This window comes from Bombus affinis, chromosome 2 (genome assembly GCF_024516045.1).
Source record: "Bombus affinis isolate iyBomAffi1 chromosome 2, iyBomAffi1.2, whole genome shotgun sequence".
In the NCBI taxonomy this organism is placed as follows: Eukaryota; Metazoa; Arthropoda; class Insecta; order Hymenoptera; family Apidae; genus Bombus; species Bombus affinis.
The window spans coordinates 6,128,497-6,141,401 of NC_066345.1; positions in this window are offsets into that span (position 1 = coordinate 6,128,497).

Genomic DNA, 12,905 nt, shown 5'->3' on the forward strand with positions numbered 1-12,905 from the left:
TAAACATGCACACGAATTTCATATTTCTCCCACGTTACTCAATTTTTGATGTCCATTACGCAACACCATCTATCATTACGCACTCTCTAATGCCTGATTCTGGTCTTCAGTTTCAGCGAAACAGATAACTATTAGCAGTGTTTTTCAACGGCTAACTATGAATTCGTTATTTCAAGCTCATAAAGGTCTATATTCTACAGTAGCTGTTCTAAAATTTCGTCGTTTTAGAATATATGAATTTTTTGAATCCAATTACCACAATCGTTCGATTTGAAACGTTATCTTTTCTGTATATTTTCTTATAAGATGTTCATCTTATTGTTAATAGCTTATTCTATAACAAAAAATCACCAGCTTTGTTGAATTTCACCAATGCGTGAATCGTTTTAACGTTTACACGATCTTTTCTAAATTCTAGATTTATAGTTCTCTCAACTTATGTGGTAGTTCTCCCAAATTGTCTCGAAACTCCTAAATATCTTTATTGTTGATGATAGTTAATGACGGAGATCATAATATTTCTATTTTCTTTAGTGTTTAATTACTCTGTATTATATTAGTCGGTAATTAATAGTTGCCACTTGCAATAAAGTATCTAATTTTTTTTTAGTGGCAAGTGATGACAGAACAAAAATGTATAAGTGGTACTGTTTTACCAGTTTCAAACTTAGGAGACACAATATTTTATACGCACTATCATTCTATTAAATATCATTATCTCGTTATTCTGTTCATAAAACATAATTAACACTTTTCGCAAAGATTCCTTTCTCCGTACAAAAATGCTTGCCTCGTAATTCCATTCCCCTTTTCACATTTGGAATAATCTTCTTTACTGTATTTATATTTATACACATTGACAATTTTTATTAATTTATTAATTTCTTTATTATCTTATTATGCTCCATATTCTGCCCATATATATATATGTAAATTCTATAGAATTAAAACTACCCGCCAGCCGACATTTTTACTTTTGTTTTGTTTTACTGACAGTCATTTGCTGAATAGAAGAGATCACGAGAGAAGAACAGTAATTTAGAAAATCGGTTCTCGATTTTCCAAGTAAAATTTGTAGTAGATTTGTTATTAACTGTTATTGTATTTAATTAGATTATTTCCAAGATAAACTCGATCTTCCAGAATCGATCGTCTGATTTACCCTAAGGATTTGTATGTGTATATATATGTAATAACTTAAAGCACTTAAAATTAAAAATTAAGAAAAATGAAAAAAGGTACGTATATACAAAAGGTGAATTATAATCATATAATATGATTATAATATATATAATATTATATATATACCATATTGCCAGTATATCATCATACATCTTGTGCATTATATGACTGTAATTCACTTTCAGTCTGACGACGATGTATTTTTTCTCTCCTTTTTGGTTTCTAATTTTGAACGCCAAATACCACATTGTTTGTACATAACTCTATGAACAAACGATAACAGATTGATTTTTGTGTTTTCTCAACCTAGCTTTTAATGTTTGGGAAAATTAATTGCACAATCGACATTTTTTCCGTCCCAGTTTCCTCTAAAACGAAACTAGATTTTCCGAGCACTCTCTAAACACAAAATGACATCTGATTTGAATTGCGATCGCACCATATAAATTATTTCCCTTCTTATTTGTAAATCTCAAGTTAACCATCGTGATATGTGATTCTTTCACCATTGGTTGCTCGTCAAATATATATCGGGTAACTGTTTCAATACCGAGAGCGAGTGGAAGATGTAATGTATTGTGTCATCCCAAATGATGGATTATATCGGAGGCGTGACTTCAATCGATTGCTGTCGAAATACGAACTCGAATGATTGTCTGCATCCAGTGCGACTAACTCCTGTCGCATGATTGATTCGAACGATAATCAAGATTCTAAGAGATAATAAGTTTTGGTAACAATTATATTTATTAAATATAGAATTCTATTCTAATGATTTATAATACAAACGGAGTTAGGCAGATTCTGTGGCCTCGAAATAATGTCTTTGAAAAAATCTAATTTGAAAATCTCTAACATGTTGTTAAATAGTCAGAATGAAACAATGCTGATACATGAGACTCAATGTTGTCTTTCGAATATTTATCTTCGATTGTTACAAATAATATCCAACTACGAACAATATTTGTTCGAATTCGGCATTTCATCATTTGACAGACGCTCATAGTAAATAATTCCTGTCCAATCTCGCTAAGCACACAACAGAACTTAATATCGATTACCGGAGACGTTACGAGCTTTTCAAGCAACCCGATATATCTTCTATTGTATTCTCATACATTTTATTCTATTTTCTAATAATTATTTATCGATTAAGAAACAACCATCTAAATAGAACAAACCTAGCGCATAAAGAATAAAGCTCACTTTACGTTGCGAACGACAGAGGAACAATGAAAATCGGAAAAAATTCAACTTCGACTGCCAATTTATACGGTGGAGTATTATAATCGGCCAAATACGGAACCAAATTCTTAGAAAAATAACGGAGATGAAAAGCGGAGCTGAACATAAATGGTTGGGCGCTCACAGAGAGCATATAATGGTAGAACGAGGTGAATTTTAGATGGTCACAGCCGTAATTGAACTGCATCGCGTCTTATCACACGGAATATTACCTAGACACAGTCTCTATTCCTATATTCCAAAGTGCAAAAGATAGGACCTTTCAAATTTAAGTACTTATTATTCATATTGATAGCTCATCGATAGATAGATTATTAAAGTTTATTTAAAAGTTTGAAGAATAGAAGAAACTTGTCTATCGAAGGAAAGTATGACAACACTAATTACAAAAGACTTCTTAATGAGAAACTGCGATCAGTTAATACAGGTAAGATAACAATTTCTCGTCGACAATATGCTCCCGATTGCGCATTAAACAGATTACGACCTGGATGATACGACAAACGAGTAAGAAGCGAGCAAGACAAGCATCGCTAAGTTAACCAGGACCACGTTCTTCTTTTCTCTCGATAACAATCTACGGATCGAAATGGCAACAGTGTTGACCGGGTATGGCTTTCAAAGCTGCTTCCGGAACTTTCAACGCGAATCAGAAGAGTGGCTAGGTTGACCGAGCTCTGCTGCTTGACCATGGATCATTGGAGCGGCTGAAAGTTGATCAGACTTCGATATTCGAACCGACTCTTGCGTTCAGAGCACGAAATGGTTTGACGTTCACTAGTTCTCGAAATATCCTGAATTCGTATCGTGGGTCGATAGACCGACTGGATGTTGTTCTAATTCCATCCGACTAATTCTATCCGAATCAATCCAACACGTTTAAGGTACGAAGTGGCTGATGGTATGAGTGGCAGAAGGTTCGCTGTTCTTCGCTTGAGTTGTTCATCGAGTCACGTTGCTGGAACACAACGCCATAAAGTAAATTATATCGAACCCGTAACCGCTGAACATTATCTGACACAGACCAAACATGTACCAAATATCGAGTACCGAGTTTGCAATTGGAAACGTCTTGCAACATTGAGAACATGCTATTGCGTTGAACTTATTTATTAAATCATAAACCTTCGATAGTTAAAGGAAGGGTCGTAAGTGATGAATCTTGACAATTATTGATCTTGATATCTCCAAACAATTCTGATCGGTAATCTGCATTAGTGCGGACACGTGGAAATCAATGTCACAAATAAAATGATACAGTGCACAAAGTGTTGGATTTTCGACCCTAACCCTTCATTTTACGAGCCTAATATCAGCAGCCAAATATAGTGAACGAATATAACGAAAGCAGTTGTGGCGGTACAACAGCACGGGAAAGACCGTTGGAATTACAACTCAGGCCAGCGAAATCCTTGAATTAGATTGTGTTCCTTCACCGAGAAAGATCGAGCTCGGAATACATACGAGAGGACCGGTCAACAGTTGGACAATCAGCGCAAATTTCACCTTCCAGGAGACATAACCTTTAATTTGCATACACATCCCACATTATAGAGTCCCTTAATTATCACATTATTCATCGTATAAACATCCTCTAATCCATTCTACTTCTCCTTCTTATTCGTTTATGCTTCCTTCGAACCGTTCTGATCGCAAACATTACCAAATGCTGAGTATCCGACACGAAGGACCATTTACTAAAATCATCCTAGACAAGCTGCTCCACTGTAACTTATAAATGAAACTGTTCGTTGTTTGAAAAAATATTACGAATAGAACTTATTCCGTTTTGAGGGAGGTACCTGTAATAGCGACAAATCTATAGAAAGATTGAGACAAGCGATGTTTATTTGATTGGATTTACATGTATATATATGTCGGAGATGAAAGGACATCGGGACCTTTCTTTTGAAATGTTTGAGAAGATCCCCAATATTTTAGTCTAGACTTTTTATTATAGCTATACTTAAATAATAAAACTTAGAAGTAGCTGTTTATGATTTAATCCGATTATGTTTGCTAGAGATCTATAACAGTAGGCTTGGACTCGAAGTGACAACTGGTCACTAAATGTAGTCACGGTCACGGGATGGACGTTTTTACCTAACAGAGATATGGAGTAGTTGTATAGCTCTCCTTAAAAATATAGTTGACCCGGGGGGTACAGAGAGATACAGCAAAGAGTATATAAGTGCAGTTCCACTTGGACTGAGAGAGTTAGTTAAGTTGTACTTGTACTGTGGACAAGTAAGTTGAATTACACTTGAATTGTGGACAAGTAAGTTGAGTTCGACTTAGACTTTGGAAGAAAGCGCATTTACTGTCCCGTCGACCGTGGATTCGGTATTGAACCTAAGATCATTGTCATTAGCATCTCGAGTATCTAATCGCCACTAATCATATTTGTACCAGTAAATATCATCTATATTGTATAAGAACAATGGCTAATCCAAATGAAGATTCGTTACACGCCCCTAATGCCAATGAGAACTCGACATATATATATATATATACTTTTAGCTAGACGTATAATTGATTTCAAGTCCAATTTATTCAACCGTTATTAAGATTCTTAAAAATCTCCCATGAACTGAACATCCTAACACCATGCCTTCGCGTGATATGCTAAATATAGGATTTCTTTTGATGTATAAATGCAGATTGATGATATCGTCAGCTTTGATCTTTCACGATATCACCACTAAGACTTCTCTACATTTGTTCATTCCATACATCATTCTATTACAAATGTTCTATCATCAAGCAGTAGCTGTTCTGTTATGAAATTGTCAAATTTATTATTGCTATGTAGCACTGATTCTTGTTCTCTCGTTGTTCAGTGTTCTATTTTGGACAAGACCGCGCCACTGCTGCGTTGAAAGATGTTTCAATCTGACATCTAAAGATGGATTTATATTATCTGCTCAGACACGGAACGGTTACAGCACGATTCCGTTCCGGCAAAGACACTTAGCATTTGTATTATCTATTCAGACGCGAAACGGTTACAGCGTGGGGACATGGACTGTGCATATCAGTTTGTGCATGACAACGGTAGATATTTCTGCTATCGTTCGATAATGCTCTCACATTTATCTCTAGAAATTGTAGTATACATAGCACTATTGTTAAAGTGTACAAAATGATCGTAGCTTTCGAATGATATATGAAAATATTTCGAATGATAGTGATATAACAAGTATATGCAGAAGTTATAAAAAATACTGTAAGTTGGAAAAAAAATTGGTAACGTAATGAAAGAAGGTGCAATTCGATATGGAATGGTATACGAAAACCAAGTGCATAATCTCTTTAGTGGCAGTCTAACGATTACTAAATAGAATCTCTTCAAAACCAGAGAATTTGCAGCATACAGTCCGCAAATGATTGTAGATGGGAATTACCTTCGCGTCATCGATATAACTGATCTTCCCGCGTCATAAATCGCAATAGTGATTTACAGACACGAGAAAGGATTAGTACGTATGAAAGATGGTTTATCCGAAATTTGAAATTGACAGGTCAATACCATCCATTAAATTTTGACCTATTGTCAATTATTATCAGCCACATTAAAATATCCAGCTACTTCGCTATAATGCACATATATTAAGAAGTTAACAAGCTTTCTAATAGAAATATTGAAACTTCGTTACGGACCATCATGAATAATTAAAATATACGCGTAAACTTTTTATATCACTTTAAACTCGGGGAAAGTATCACAAAAATTGTTCGCAACGTTTTAGCATTTAAAGAAGATTATGAAAATGTTAAGACAGTCCATTGTTTAAGATTAATGTAATGTGTAAGACTAGTGACTTTTCATAAAAAAAGTAAACCATAGAATTTAATAAAAATACTTTACATATAAATTGATGCACATATGTGCAACTGGCGGATGATTGTCATTCTTGAAGGATTAAAAAAAAATATCTATAATGTTATTAAATTTTCATGTACACACCAGCACGCGGTCAGAGTTTGATGTTATAGAAAGTAAATCTTCCAGAAACAAAGCGAATGCGTTTTGTAAATTATTATATGTACCGTTAATTAAGCCAATATACTTCTATCTAGCATTCGTCTATTCAAGAAATACAACATCCTGTCATAGAAAACGACATTGATATTCAAACAATTAAGTTGTGCAATAAAAGAAAAATACGAGGGAAAAGAGAATAAAAAAAGGAGGACGTTACAACAATGAGATTTCTAATTCTTTCCAGGTTAGATAAAATTTAAAAGACTCGAGCGATTAAAATGACTAGTCGAAGGTATTAATGAGTGCCATACTGTTTATGCTGGAAATGTGTTTATGCGATACACAGCAACGCAGAAAAATAAACCACAGTTTTACATCTAGCGACTCTACGGTTTTTTATTGAACACGTTGTTCTACCTTTCCATATACATATGTAACAACACATTCCTAGTTGACTTAATATTGAATGAAATTATAGTAAATTTTAAAACAAATCATAAAAAATGGTAAAATCTCATCCCACGCATAATTAACATTTTATCGAGAAAATCTGATTTACACAAACGAAGTGAAGCTTGTTGAAACGAACTTTTATGCAGTTAAATTTGAAAGATTAAAGTAACAATTCAAGCGATAGAATACAATTTCAATTAGCATTGGAAAAATCATTAGCTTGCTAATGAGCTATCGCCGATTGGAAATGTTTATAGGGGGGACCGTATCATATATCGATCATATATCTTTGTAACATATCGAGATTACACCGCGTTACATAAATATTGTTCGTAACAGAAATTTATATGGTCCGATAAGCATAGCTAATTTCAACTATAGAATGTACCGTGAAAACTAAATTTTCGACATCGATTTGCGGGTATACATTTAGGTTAATTAAGAGTTACTTGGGATTTCGATAAACGTCGGGTGAGACTGATTCAACCGATAATTACGGTAGTTAGGAACTTATAAATTATCAGGTAATTTAATTCTCGATATTGATCGGACCAACACTACAAATTTACTAACTTTAATTCGAGTTAACCGCACGAACCTATTTGTCTCGTAGCCAGTTTTTTCAGCTTCGTGCCACCGAGCGAAAATACATCACATCCAATTCCATTTTTCACTTTGTCGCAGCAAAGAGAATGCAACAAAGCTTCGTTTTACCTGCGAAAGCTTGCCCATTAGTAGCCACATCGGGAGTAAATATTTTCCTTTTACATTTAAATTAACGAATTGCTCTATCCTATGTATTACTAACAACGAGCACGCTCCATCTATTGACACTCGTTAACTTCCACGAAATTGCATAGAGCTGAAGCATCTAAAACTATCGAATATGTATGTTTTTTATCAGTCACGATTTATATTTAGGACATGGAATTAATACTTTTCGAAGTTAGCTTAGTTGCTATAATTTGTATATAGATAGAAATGGAGATGGTGTTTAATAGGGAAAAAAAGAATATTAAAAAAGGAGAATTTTGCGCAAAATCTTAGGTGTATTATTCCTCAATTTTCGAAAAATATCAACGACAAGAGAAAAAGCAGATATATTGCTATTATAGATATTATTATTAAATAATATACATATTTATCTAATAAGAAATTGCAGTCTTTTCTGACTTGTTATCGTTATAACAGAAACAGTTCCTTTAGTATCAAACATAGCAATCGTGCATTGATATATACATTCCACAATTTAAGAATTCCTCAGGATACATGCGGCATCATTTAGCCAATGATCTGCCATGATTTGTTAATTGGAAATTATTATTCAAACTTCGATATTCGATATGCTAAACTGGAAAAATTCCATAACGTTTATCTTCGTGACTCGCGAGTCGAAAATATGAATTCTAAATTATTTAACATCATAATAGTTTAAAAAATGCTTCGCGTTTTATTTATACGCAGATTATTTATGCTTTGTGCCTACAGATTGTAAAAGCTCGATCTACATTCAGACGAAAATACATAAGAAACTACGGAGATAAGAAAAGGATAGACTGCTGTAAGATGATCCATAAGTGAAATTAAGAAATTATATGAAATTTGCTTTTGAATGATTTATACGTTATAGAATTACAAACGAATATTACGATTTACCTGAAAGCTTTCAGTATTCTGCATGATACTACGTGTATTAAATCGCCTGTAACATTTACGATGTCTAAGTAGGTATAAATATTGCAAATGTAGATTTTATGTATGGTATTTTTAAATGTCGAAACGATTCATGCGAAAAGATTTGGATACCGAGAAAAACAGTGATCGTCATCCAATCTACAAAATAAATTGCTGAAGTAATTACTTCAAGAAAAACTCTACATATTTACTTTTGTATATCCGTGACCTGGAAACCACTGTTACGAAGAAAATAGAATTTAGTGAAACAAAAAGTTCGAAATAAGGAGAGGTCCATATTATTGTGCCCTTGAATATAAAGTATGCTTTGGATTACAAGGTCTAGAAACAGAAGAGCTATGAGTAGATTTCTATTGCTGTTTCTTGTAGCCTTCAACTAGAGCTATAAGGTTAACTTTCTGGTAATGTCCTTTGCTATAAGTATGTGAACGTGCTCCCTATCATAACTTCTTCTATTGTATTGTAACACTGTAAGAGTGAGGATCTGGATCAGCATACACTATACTTATACCTTTATTTATTTCAATATATTTTTCTATTACAAATTCACCCATTCGTTATTCTATTAGTCAATCTGAACATAAATTTTAGTAAAATTTAGTAAAATAGATTTTGATACGTTTCTGTAAATTTCAGTGATTAGATGTTTGGTAAATTTATAATAGCGTATGGCAAGATCATTCATATCACCGCGTAGCATAGAATTCTTTTTCTCAATTCCTACGATACGATCTGATCGATATATTCTATCATTTTTAATATTATACTCACAGGCGCACGTTCCCACGCGTACATTCGACAAAGCGTGGTATCAATAAATAATAGAATAACGTCGTTCCTTTCGACGAAACCATACACGCGACTTGTTAGTAACTTTTCATTTAACAAGAAGATGGTATATGTTTGCGTATATTTTGTTGAAATATCAGTCTATTTTTGACAATATTAATTAACCTGCCGCAACAAGGGCTTCGCTTGCAATAGCCACAGACACGTCATGTATTCGATATTTTCGAAGAATCAATAAAAAAGCAGCACCACGGCACGTACAATCGAAAGCCAGATGTAGAGGAAATTCAGCAGCGTTGCCAAAGAATTTTTCAAAGACCTCACGTTCGTTTAGGTACACAGTAGAATCTTCCATATCCAAACTAATAAAGACAAAGATGTTCGGATAATAAAATTTTCGGACAGTTAATAAAACAATCACTTTTCTCGTATTAAATTTTATTTGTTTTAAGGGAGATCAGTGAAATTGTCAATTTGTTTTATTGTAATACGTAAGGGCTGCGTACTTTTTGGTCGCTTAACTACATAAATTTTCGGCGAAAGACAGCACATTCTCGACATTTTCATTTACTGTTTGTACTTTGATACGTATAATAATAGTATGTTAAACAGAAAAGGGCATCTGTTACTAGTAAATATTCTACGTGGATAACAGAATGTTCAGATACGAGAGTATTCGAATAATAAAGGAAAATCCATATCTTCTTTGTACAAAAAAAAATAGAATAGCGATCGGTAGACTGCGAAGTTTTATTCAAATTTATATTTTTTCGAAGATGATATTCCGCTTGGAGTAGTCATCCACATGTTATTTAGCAATTAAGTTAGAAAAATTTACCAAATGTCCAGCTGGACAAATTGTAAAGTACAAATTAAATAATAATAATAAAAATGAAAATTTATATTTTATGAACGTAATTTAAAAAGTGGAACTTAAATACTACATACGTCTTATTTATAAAAAATTGTAAGTTCTCTATTTTGGATATTTTACATATTTCTGTATATCACATGAATTTCGTGTGTTTTTGCAGCTTGAAATGTTGTACAAATGCGTAAAAATCTGCAGTCTAGTGAACACAATACCGTTGAAGCTTGTTGATTGGAAAACCAATATTTTGGACATGAACTAATCTACATGTGTTTTTTTCAGATAATAAAAGAACCACGTTCGGTCTCTCAAACGACAGTTTGTTATATTTCTGGTAGCCACGAATCTTGCTCGAATTCTCGGTGAATTATATTCAAACTCCAAACAAAACGATCGAAATTAATGATCGATTAACGGGAACTTGCATATCGAGCTGTATACTTCATCACTCATCTGATTTTCCAATGACATCTATTACTTGCGACGTAACAGAAATAACATATCTGTGAATATTTTATGTTTAAATTTCAGGTATACTGAAAAAGAAAATCGAAAGTAGTATATTCAAGTGAAATAGATATTTGTTTTAAGTTCGACCAACTGGTAATACTGGTAAATACTTGCAAAATTTCACTTTAGAAACAATTAAATTCAACTAAGCTGTCAGTCGCACTTCATAAAGATGTTGTACTTATTGTTAGATATCTTACTCCAAGTAAAGTCCACTGACATTTTAGAAATTATATTATTGTCAGTAAATTTCACATATATAATATTAATTCATCCGAAAAGTTTCTTTCGTTTTATAAGGAAATAATGGAGGCACAACATTTTCCGTTTTATATTATTTTATCGAATTACGTATGATCTATTTTGTACTATCAAAATAAAGATCACAAAATTTGACAGATTAGGTTTCATGTTTGTATAAAGATGCATCGTTGTAAAAGACGTGTCTGTAAAAGAAAGACAATTTTCGGACAACCTAATATATGACGATGAATCACATTCAATAAACACATTAAAGTTCTTTTTTTTGGAGAAGGTTAAATGAAGATGTTTACCTATAACAACATATTATTTTCCGAGGCATAATGCACAAGATTAGTAGAATCTATGGTGTTATTCTACACAGATTAATAAAAAATTAATCAGGAAAAACATTATCAATCAATAAATGCTCGTTTTAAACGAAGTGATGAATATTATTTAAATCATTTATTAATACAGACAAGGAATTTACTTACTATTTCAATATTCAAAAATGTCATGTAATTACAATTTTCATAAGTACGTTCCTACATCTGCTGCAAGATTTGAATATAAAAAATGTATTAACCGTGTTGAAAAATGTGGAAAGAATGACCCCGTACAAACAATTTTTCTTGGATATTCTCTCTTTAAAATCATTTAAATTATGTCTTACATATTTCTGGATTCATAAAACACATCAGGTAAACAGCGAGTGGCCAGTTTTACAATGGCCATACTCTCGTTTACAAGTGGCCTCGCAGGTATTGTAACTTGCGTAGACCAGTTTCGAAAGAATAGATTTCCACGACGAAAGAGAAATATTGAGAGAACTATTTCAACGCGATACTTCTAATATCGTCTTTAATTAGTAATGAAATTAATTTATACAAACATTAAAGTTAATGTTGATCAAATAACTTAACGTATAATTTTATTATCAATTTAATTTGATTTAGTTTACTGTAATTTTTTAACCTCCCTTGTTCTTTCGCTTTATTTCGTGCACGGTTGTACCTATTATATATGAATATCACTATGTAATACTTCTTCGTGTGCATCACGTACGTTATGCGTATAGTATACATTGTGCTTGTTATCTTTCCTTTATCAATTACATGAGCAAATTCGAGGATTGAAAGAAATATTAATAACCTCCACTCGGAAACTGCTTCTCGTTCTTTTATGAATTTCTCCGAATAGACAGATTTAACAGATTGTATATATATTAACAGATTGTAACACAGAACACGGTTTTCTATGGGAGAACAGGATCGTTTACGACGAATGTCATAGTCTTCTACTTTACGACTTATACAAGGTACATAAGCTGCCACTCATGTGTCGTTGGATTTCAGGATCACCGTGTTCCTCGTCACTTAGGTTGACCTAGATTCGCTTTGTGCAGAGAATTCGTGGGCCTCGGGGATATTTTGATTGATCTTTAAATGTCAATAACTGATAAACAAAGCTTGGAACGTAATTATTCTTCACTTTACTTTGTAGGAACATCTCTTGAATTTTTTGCTACTTTAGTCTGAATATCATATATATAGAATGTCGCAGATGTTTTCCATAAAACTTACTCTGTGAATAGAAATAATAAAGAAAGATGAAAGAAAAGGAAAGAGGAGCATAAAAAAGACGGCGAGTCTTGTTCAGGACCTGTTAGTGGACTCGTTAGTATCTAGACTATGTAGTAGATCTGTGCTTTATCGTCAGACATCGGGATATCACGCTGGATATCAGGCCAGGCACGTAGGAAAGAACAGTGGAACGAATAGTTGCTAGAATTATGCCTCGGGTAGAGAGAATGCTTTATTAAAAATTAGAATGAAAATAAGGAATAAGGTATGAACATGATTTTCGTTTCATAAAACACAAAAGTAGATTGACGATATTTAAATTACATATATTTTTAAGATTTACATTTAT